Source organism: Pan troglodytes, chromosome 17 (assembly GCF_028858775.2).
Source record: "Pan troglodytes isolate AG18354 chromosome 17, NHGRI_mPanTro3-v2.0_pri, whole genome shotgun sequence".
Lineage (NCBI taxonomy): Eukaryota > Metazoa > Chordata > Mammalia > Primates > Hominidae > Pan > Pan troglodytes.
Genome location: NC_072415.2, coordinates 82678287 through 82689442, shown reverse-complemented (window position 1 = coordinate 82689442; position 11156 = coordinate 82678287).

Below are 11156 nucleotides of genomic sequence, written 5' to 3'. Positions count from 1 at the left end.
GTGATGTGACATAATGCAATATTTGAAAGGATTGTTTTGACTATTATTTTAAGAATAGACAAAAGAAAGCAGAGGAACAGAGCTTCTAGAAGGCTTTTGCAGTAATCTAAGCAGGAGATAATACTGGCTTGAAACAGCATGATACTTGTGAGTGTAGCAAGAAATTACTGGACTCCGGATACATTTCAAAGACAGAGCCAAAAGGGATTTCTACATTTTAATAGGTAGAGCAACAATGTTGTCAGGATTTTCTAAGTTTCATTGGATACAAAGTATAAGAGAGTGCGGGTAGTAAAAGAAACCTCCAAGGACTTTGGCTTGAGCAAATGAAAGCAAGAATTTGACATTAACAAAGTTGAGAAGGCCGATGTAGAGCAGATTTATTGAAACATGCAGGGGCTGCGTGTGCATATATTGTACTTGGAATATCTATTAGACATCGAAGGTGATATATCATGTTTTCAGTGGATATATGAGTCTGGATTTTAGGAGAAGGGCTGAGGCTTAAGATGTATATAAAGAAAATCCAGACATATTGATGATATAAGTCCATGGGAAGATTGGTTCACCAAGGGAGTGGGTAAGGTAGAGGAAAGAACCCAAAACTGAATCCTTAACCCTCAGTTTTAAAAGATTGGGGCAAAGGAGTAGAATCCACAAAAGGGTACCTAAGAAGGAAAATCAGTGAAGAAGAAGGAAAACCAGAAGAAGACAGTGTCCTAGAGCCAAATCAAGAAAGTATAGCAAGGAGGAAGAAGAAAGCATCTTTGCTAAATATTGGTGATAGGTCACGGATATGAGGTTGAAATCTTGCTCAGGAATTAGCAATGTGGGGAGTCACTGGGACTATAACAAAGGCCAGAGCCCTGTCCAGTTTTTCATGTATAATGCTATGAAATCAAAAACTTTCTTTGGTGCTCTCACTTTGGAAAGGACACGATGCCAATTTATTTCTTTCATATGGTGTTAGTAAGTCTAGAAATCCCTGATCATCTTTCCAGCTGAGAGATGCATCTTTTTCATCCTTTAGGCTGTTTCCTTAACCAATTTTAGATTAGTTTATTTTGATTATGGCATAAGAGCATCATTGATTTCTTCAAATTCTTTGTTTTCCTCTAGTGAGGGAATCTGAGACTATATTCTTAAGGTAGATGGATCCTTCTTGGATATTGCCTACACAGAGAGAGAAAGAACCAAAGAAGGATTAGAAGTGAAATAACCCCACTTTAATTCATCAGAATATTTTAGTAATAATTATGCATCTACATTTTACAGTATGTTTGCTTTGACTATGTATTTCTAGAAACCTAGTTTAGTCTATCTGGACATGCCAGACGATGTGGCATATCACGGAGGAAAGAATCAGAGCGGCTGAGAGCTGTGACTCATGCCTGTAATTCCAGCACTTTGGGAGGCCAAGGCGGGCAGATCACCTGAGGTCAGGAGTTCAAGACCAGACTGGCCAACATGGTGAAACCCTGTCTCTACCAAAAATGCAAAAATTAGTTGACCATGGTGGTGTATGTTTGTAATCCCAGCTACTCGGGAGGCCGAGGCAAGAGAATCACTTGAGCCCAAGAGACAGAGGTTGCCGTGAGCCAAGATTGCATCATTGCACTCCAGCCTGGGCAACAGGGTGAGACTCCGTCAAAGAAACAGAGTGCTATAGAACAAGCACTGGCATAAAGAGATACTCAGTGGATGACATTAAACAGAACTTTGTGATGGAAATAATAATAAAATTTTCATTATTGTCCTTTTACTCTAAGCCTTAGGTAAATAGCTAGCCAAAGTAACTGTATTCTACTGGGATCTAACCCAAATCTTAGAAGATTGAGATTAACTAATTCCATTGTATTCAGTCATTCAAATGTCATAATTTCATTTGCTAAAGAAATATTCCTGTGGATAGATACTTCCTATCTATGCGTATATTTGTAACACCAATCTCTGTTTAGATAATGCATGCACTAACTTATTTCTTACTGTGAATATTTTCTGGCTTTAGATATAAGTTATCCATGAATTCTAGAAAGAAACAGCAACAAAGAAAGGATTCTATAGCCAGATATGTTCAAAATCATAGGGTATGGATCTAAAAACCCATAACTTCTGACTCCAGCTGGCCTTTGTGCTCAACAGTATCTGTCAAACTACTGCTGTTTGTGCATCCCTTAAAGTGGGACATATTCTTCTTTGATTCCCAATTTGCTTTGCACGCCTTCAGCATGGTATGGGTGCTTATGGATTTGCAAACAGCAAGCCTATATTGCCTTAGGAAACATTGTACTAAATTGCAAATAAAAATGTGTGCAGCTATCAAAGCCAGTAGGCCTCTGACACTCACATGGTATCTTGTGATTTGGAGCCCCCTGCAGGAGCACTGTGGAGTGACAAAGACAAGATGCTTGTATGAGACAGATTGTCGTGTCTCTTTCAGCTTCGTCTCTTAAGTTCATTCCGAGGAATTTTGATATCCAATTATCCCAGGATCTGAGGGTCAGAAGAGAAAACTTTAATTGTTTCCTCAAAGTGAGAAGCCACTTAAATGGCAGAATCAATTCCAAAGTAATTGCTGTTCCTCGGGTTCCCCCTTAAAGTTTATCCAGTGTTGAAAAAATACACAATCCTTGAACTTTAGGTGGAGCATGTGAATTGGACTCCAGAATCAAAACAATGCTGTGTTCTCTAAGCAACTGCAGCCTGTCTCCCTGGGAAAGCTGGGCTTCAAGTAGAAAAACAGAATTATTTTCATTTTTCACAGTTATTTGCAGTGTGTTTGTGTGGCACTTTGCATATTGTGTCATACTGTTAGGGTAGAAGGAAAAAGATGGTGAGATAGATAGGAGAGGGTTATTTGAAATGTCATCTTTATGTTTGATTCTGAGTGAAATTAAGCCTTCGTGTACTTGACTGAGGTTTCCCGAGAATTTAAAACTAAATCAGTGCTGTGCATGATTACATGATTAAACTGCTATATGTTCACCAAAACTCATCGTCATTTTCCAGAAACTTGTAAAGAGCCAGTGCTCAACCATAATTTAATGCAGACTTGAGAAACTTATAGAGAAAAGAAAGCAGTCACTTTATTTTGGTAATTTTCTGTGTTCCTTCCCCACCCTTCTAAGATAACCCTATGCTGACCCCATTTCCCCACCTCCCACCTCACACAATTGCACAAGGCTGTGAGGAGAAAAATGGAGAGAGGGAGGAAAACAAATCCCTATTATTGCCAACAAATTTCATCTGACGAACTTCTTTAAAACCAAAACCATTTTCCTCACCCTATGGGCTGGGTTTCTTAATGTACAACAGGGATAGTAAAGGGCAGTCAATAGAAGGAAGAATAAGAGTGAAAATGGAAGAAAATGGTAAAGGCGGTCCTTTCTGCTCCCCATGCTACAGCATCTCTCTCTTCCCTGAGACCTTGTTCTAATCGTCATTTCAGAGACCGTGCCCAGAGTCTTTTTGCTAAAACCTTTGGAAGCTCTACCTTTACCCATCCTCCTGCAGCCTGGACCAGAGGAGCCTCTACGGGTGATCTATGTAGAAGTTCAGAGAAAATCTGGGAGGCCGAGGTGGGCGGATCACGAGGTCAGGAGATCAAGACCATCCTGGCTAACACGGTGAAACCCCGTCTGTACTAAAAATACAAAAAATTAGCCAGGCGTGGTGGCGGGCACCTGTAGTCCCAGCTACTTGGGAGGCTGAGGCAGGAGAATGGCGTGAACCCGGGAGACGGAGTTTGCAGTGAGCCGAGATCGTGCCACCGCACTCCAGCCTGGGCGACAGAGCAAGACTCCCTCTCAAAAAAAAAAAAAAGAAAAGAAAAGAAAAAAAAAAGTTCAGAGGGAAAGTGCAATACAAATAAAAGTCATGATTGTATGTGACTTAGTTTTTAATGCATTGGTGATGTGCGATTCTATATTAATACGTGGGTAAATTAAGTCGAATTTTAAGCCCTTGGTACGTTGGGACCCACCAGCCTAGGCTTTCTCATCATCCCAATCACTAACATCTTTTGTAACTTTTTTGTTCTAATCTATCATATATTGAAAAGAACTGCCTCTGAGATTATTATATGAGAACTAAATTTCCAGATCTTTTCATGATCAGTAAAAATCAGTTCTTATATTTCATTGTTTTCTATTTCTCAGCAGCACTTGACAGTGTTGCTATTTCTCTTTCCTGAGACTGTTACTTCTTTCTTTTATTTTATTTATTTATTTTTTTGTGACATGACACTGGCCTGGCATTTTTCCTTGCTCAATGGCTGCACCTCCTCAGTGTCTCTCCCCAGTGTATTTCCTCTTCCGACCTGTGGGTGCGGCAGAACCCCAGGGCTTAAGAGTCCATTTCTACTCCTCTCCCCAGGTTAACACAACTTGTCCCTGGCTGTAGAGACCGGACCATCAGCAATGAAGTCCACAGCGCTTTCCAGGTCTAGCCTCTGTCCTAAACCCCAGCATTGTATATCTGACAGCACACTGGACATTGCCATGTGGGTGGCTAAAGGGCACCTCAAACTTAAGTTGCCCAAAACTGTACTGTAATTTGTTTTATGAACAAATTTTCACGGGTCCTGCTCCCTTATTTTCTATAGCCAAATGCTAAAATATCTTCAGGGAACGCTTCTCTCTACACCCTAGCTAAAAATCACACCTTTGTCACTGTCAAATTTCTTATATTTACATTTATTCACAGAATTTATCAGTACCTGCTATATGTGTATCCATCTTTCTATTCATGATGTCTTTTCCCATAAAATATAAGTCCCATGAGGACAGGGGTTATGAGACCGTATTCCCCTCTTGTTTTCTAGGTCTGGAGAAATGCCTGCAACATAATCAGTATTGGCAAAATATTTTTGACTGAATGAATAAGTAGAGATAAAAAGCAATGAGTGTCTGTAAAAATGAATACATGAATCAATCAATCCAAGTTCTGAGATTTTTTAAATTTAGTTATAATAATCATGGTCTTTCTAACTCGTATCTATCTATGCACACTTAACTGTACAGTACTATGTTTGGGAGCACAGAGAATCATACCAAGAGGTGAGATATTTCTATGCTTAATACTCATTCTTGCCGGGGTTTGCTTCACCAGTGAGAATATCTCTCTACTTTGTTTTTTTTTCTATGACATCTTATTTTTCATGAAGCATTTCTGATTGTCAGACACGATCATCACTGTGTCAGTATCCAGTACATAACTTGAATGTTGCACTTATCCCTAAATTATAATGATTTGTCCATATCTTTTATCTCTACAAAGAGAATTTAAGTATTTAAAGATACTTACTTATTTTTGGAAATTATGTTATTTATTTTTATCAGAAACCCTAGCAGAGATCCTGTTATAAATGTTGAATTAACCTCATTCCTCCAAGTCCCCGCGTCCATAGTCTCCTAGGTGGGGAGGTTCATGCCAAAGATTGTTTAGAATGACATATTGGAGTTGGGGAAAGTATTAGGACTTCCTTCACTATTTTTTTCCACCTCACCGTTTTTACGATTTCCATTTTGTGTGTAATCTGTCATATATAAATATATCACTACAGTAGTAGATGTATTTCATTCATACTTTGTAAATGCATTTTGTGAGTGGTTGCTTGATCCTTCTTTTCTGATAGGGGTGTGAACATGATCAAAGCGTTTGGAAGCTGCTAGTACAGGCTCTTGCAATGACTACACACAGGCTTCATTTCACACCTGTGAATATGGGATGGGGTCTTAATAAGTGCAATACCCAAACTGCATGAAATTGAGCCCTGGCTGTCTTTGGGGGCATGACTTAGCCCCTCTTCTTCGCCTTTCAAAATGCCTCTCTTTTATTTTCCTGTGTGCCACTTGCTAAGGCCATCAGACACTCACATCCGCATGTGAGACCTGACTCCGTTAAGTGCAGCAGAACTTCAGCATAATAGGTGCTGGCCATCTCCCCTATATTTTGCATACTGGGTGTAAAAAGGACAACATATACCTCTCTCAAGTAGCCCTTCATAAATCTAGCCCATTCAGCTTTTTAACGTGTGTTTTATTTTTTTGCAAGCCACCCTGCCTGTTTCCCCGTATTCACCACATTCCTACCAGAGATACCCAGGTCCACAAAAATAGAAATAATTAGAGCTCAATTTATATATTGCTCAGGGAGAAAGTCTCTGGGTGCCAGCTCTGATGAAAGAAAAAAAAGGAGAAAAGAAAAAAAACAACATATAACAACTTACTTTAACCGAATTAAATAATGTGTGTGTGTGTGTGTGTGTGTTAAAATTTCCATCTCTAGTTAAATGCTAGCAATCAAGAAATTTAAAAAGCAAAGCAAACAAACAAACAAAATACATAGTAGTGAGTTTTATTGCGTTCTTATTATTTGGCTTTTGGTGTTGGTTTTGGTTTTTCATTTGGTTGGTTTGGTGCAAGTTTGTGTTGTAGCAGTTCCTCCTCATCAAGTTTCCTAAAGCTTAGTGCAGAGTATTATTAGGTGGTCACTCTGCTATGATGTAACTCTGAGAACAGAGAAATTTCAGACTGTACTTGTTTTCCCCAAAAGGCAATGATAAAATTGAAGAGAGAAACAGATATTTTTAACTTCCACATCAGTGCTCTTTGTGTTAAATTTTACAAAATGTGTATTTTTATTCCATTGCATTATGAAGACTGAATTGGAAAATGAATCTAGCCAGTGAATGGAGAAAAAACATGTTTTAGGGAAGAAATGGAAGTCCTTCCTTAGACAGTAAACACCAGAGGGGCTTGAATGGCTGCCCCACCAACAAGCTGGGAAAGCTGCCCTGTTGGAGAGTAGAGAAGAGAGATGTTCACACTTCCAAAGTGTTAAAGCAAGAGTGGGTTTTATACATTTTTAACAGTGCATCTCTTTAAAATGCTGCAAGATGTAGCCAAAAAGTGGAATCTATCCAAATCCAACAACTGATGAATGAATTAAAAAAATGTGGTATATCCATACAATGGTATATTTTTTTCTGCAATAAATTAAATGAAAAATGGATTCATCCTACAATTTAGGTGAACTGTGAAAACATTATGCTGAGAACAGGATGCAAAGCAAAAGAGAGACTGTATAGGGTATGAGTCCAGTGATCCGAAATGTCCAAGATAGGCAGTCTCTGGAGACTGGGTGGAGGAGCTACAAGGCTGTGTAGGGCTGAGGGTTAGGAAAAATGGGGAGTGACAGCCACTAGGTACAGGGTTTCATTTTGGAGTAATGAAAATGTTTCAGACTCGGACTGTGATGAAGGTTGCACAATGCTGAGTACACTAAAGAACATGGAATTGTATGTTGTTAAATGGGTGTATTTTATGGTATATGAATTATTTCTCAATTAAGACATTAAAATGGGGAGAATGTAGACAGGAAATATTTTTAAACATTGCGAGGCTAACTTTTTGTAATAAACATCATTTTTTTCTTCCCATGTCAACAATGAATTGACTCTAATTTTTTATGTGAAACTTATGTAAGATGACTCTAAAGCAGTGATATCATTGACCACATTTAACCATAGATGTTATGCAAACTAGCTAAATGTGTGATTGCAAGATGACATGACAAATCTTTTCCTAAGGAATAACAAGTCCATTTTAAAATAACACATTTATGCTTAATTTGAGGGGGGTCTTTTTAAGGGTTAAGGGCCAAAACTCAAGTTAGCCTAAATGTGCATGAGGTAGCACAAATAGAAATATATTTATGTAAGCTATCTATGAATTATTCAGTGTTCAGACACCAATCTGATTTTGCATTAAATTACATTGATAGAGGCTACCCGATCCTGACACAAATTAAACATTTGCAAAGTTCGACCCTCTCTTCTTTCCCTGCCCTGAATGTGTATTGGGGGGTGACCTTCATTATGCACAGACATTCTTTCAATTTTTCCAAAAACTGACAGGTACTAAATTCTGCCTGATGCTACTACTTTAAAGAAAATCAACAGAATATTATTATGTATATTTGTAAGACAGTCTTCTGGTCATCGTGGGGAATACAAACAAGTCAAAATCCCCTACTCTCAAAGACTTTAACTGCTGGTTGGAGAGAGGCTATTGACCAATAAGAAGTTAATAAAACTATTATCAGGAGACAACCCCTTAGATGACACCATGTAAATCTATAAGGCAGCTTGATGTTTATTATATTATTTATTATATAATTTTACCTGAAAATATGTAAAAGGAGTTAAGCTTGAGGATTCTGTAAGATAGAAAATCACATTATTCGCATATATAAAGGCGTTGACATTTGCAATTTAGCATGTCTGCTGTTCTTCCTATTACATCTGTACATTTAAAAAAAATAGTCTATATGGCTTCTACCTAGAACCCAAGCAATAGAAACAGTATTTTGGAGAATAATTTCCACTTTCCTTCAACTCTCCAGTTCTTCCTGTCATTAGGCTCCTTATCATAGCATTGATCTCATAAATAATAATTTATAGGACACTGGTCAGATAGTCTAGCCCCAACTCTTGGATTTTCGCTCAAACCTCTATTAGTGTACAAGTTTCCACACCAGGGCATCCTGTTCTCTCTCTCTCTTTTTTTCTTTCTGATCATAAACACTAACTTTCTAGCTGTTTGTCCTTGGGTCTCATACATTTGGTGACATTCCCTCTGCTCACTTGTCCTCTTTTCATAGATCTGTTTTGGGGAGGGGAGTGTCCTCACTTTCTCAAGCCTCCTTCTTTACATAATTACCATTCTTCCCATCAGACCGACCTAAGAGATGCTCCATATTTCCCTCTGTTCCTCCTTTCTCCCCATCATAACAATCTACACTCTGTTATTTCCATTTTGGTTTCAAAACTTATACAAAATTATCCACACATAAAAATCCTCCCTGATATTTATTGCAACTTTGGACATACACATTGAGTCAATTCTCTCTCTTGGGCTACTTGCTGTATCAATGCAAGGCTGTGGAAACTTCAGAATCCTTTGTGTCCTACGTGGAACTGGATAGGGTTCAGTAGCGCTTTTTCTCTGCCCAGCCAGGCTGCCCTGTCATTTTTATACAGATGCTGCTTCATCTTCATCCACATCAGACACCTGGGATGGTGTCTTCTGCAAGGTTCCCACATGGGCAGTGGTCCAAGGGTGTTTCTCTATTTTCACATTTTCATTCAAACTACATAACATGTCGTGGTGGTTTTAAGGGAGATCTGCAGATTCTCTGACACTCCTTCACAAACCATGCTGTTACTCTTCCTCCCACTGAATATGACCTATCTCCAATGACTTGTTTCTAATGAGTTGGTGAAGCCATGCATTAATTTTCAGGCTAGCCAGGCCAAGAGGAAACTGTTTCCATATAGTCCCTGTCTCTCATTTGGTCTCTAAGTAGTCAGCCACCATGTGAGAAGTCCAGCTACCTTGATTTATCTGCTCGAGGGACAAGGGGAAGAGGTCACAGAGAGTTAGAAACATTCCTGAGGAGCCTCCCCTGCCCCATCCCCAGATGGCAGAGATGCCAGTGTCTTCCCAGCCTGGGTGCCAAGCCTGTGAATGAGTGAGTGAGGGAGCCTTCTGATGATTTCAACTCTCGTTTACAGTAGCCCTGGGTGACGGTGCGCAGCAGAGCCTGCCCAGGCTACAGAGTCAAGTTCCTATAACGCACACATTATGTTAAAAAGCCATAGTAACTGCACCACACCTTTAGCCTTCCCTCTAAGATGTGAGCTGGAGAGGGGAGGGCAGGATCTTGGTGTCCCAATCCTGCTCCTTCTTGATCAGTTTGTCATTCCCACACCAAGGATCTCAAGGTGTAGGCTTTCCATCTCCTTCCTAAGTCTGGTTGAAGTTTTTCCTTCTTAAAGTCTGTGATTAAGTTAGCAAAACCTGCCTCTTGATATGTAAAAGGGGAGCTAAAGAACTTGAGACTTATGGGTAGTTTCATCTCAACGAAGCTGGGCTTTCAAGACTATTATTGGCTGCAGAATTCAAGGCCGTCCTCTTTGAGGTTGAAAGCTGATCTGGGTCTCATTCTTCTGGTCAAGGTCTGTGTTCTCTTTTCATATAATCTTCTGCCTCTTTGCTTAGCCAAGGAGAGAGAAGGCAGCCAGGAAAGGCAACCTAAGGATGAAATGACGATGTGTCATTTTGTCATACTTAAAATAGTTTCTTCATTATACAAGGAAGCATAAAACATGTTCCTTGTCCTTGAGAAGCTTTTGAGTTATTTGTAGAGGCAAGCAACAAATACAAAGAACACATCGAAAACTCCCTGCATTGTTAGGTTCCAAATAAGTGATGCCAGCAGTGCTTGCATATTTCATGACATCATTTGGGATTAGAGCTATTAAAGACAGCTTCAGGAGGGTGGTAGGACTTGACATAGCCCTAATGACAGAGAGAGTAAAGAAATAGGGAGGGTGTCTAGGTACGAGAAGTGGCAGGAGCAGAGGCATAGCAACAGGAAAGCAAGGAGGATGTGCAGGAAGCTGCATGGCTCCAACTGCGACAAGCACTGTGTCCAAGGGGTGAAAAGAAGATTGGAGCAGTGAGGAGCAGTGGATCAAATTAGCACCTGGGCAATTCCAGCATTATCCTTTTGGGTGTAATTAGAATCCAGGAGAAGATTTTTGGGCAGGGAGATGACATAATCAGAACAGTGATTTATACTGTGATTCTGCCCATAGTGCATAAGAGGAGTTTGAGCTATCACAACGCAAAGAGAATCCAGGGGAAGGAGGCTACGTTGCAATATATATAAAGCTCTTCAGACATAGTGTGGCAGGTTGCAGTTGTCCAATTATTATTAGTTCTCATTATGGATATCATTTTTATCCTGTCTGAGGGTGATGAAAAGAGTTGTGTTCTTGAAGATAATGGCAATCAATCTGGATTTAAAATAACAAGTAGAATTAGGTAAGTAGACATCTAGAGTTTAAATCCTAAAAATGGAATAACAAGAGAAAAATGGAAACAGGAAAGTGAAATGATTGCTGAGAACCTATGTGGGGGTCAGTTTGGTGAAAACATTGATTGAGAGTTTGGAGACAAATTACCCTCAATATTCTGCTAAAGAATATATATATATAATAATGATAGCTTAATATGCTATGTGTACCCTAAAGTCTCATATTTGTTTTTCCAGTGTAATCGTCACAACCACCAAGGGATAAGTAACAC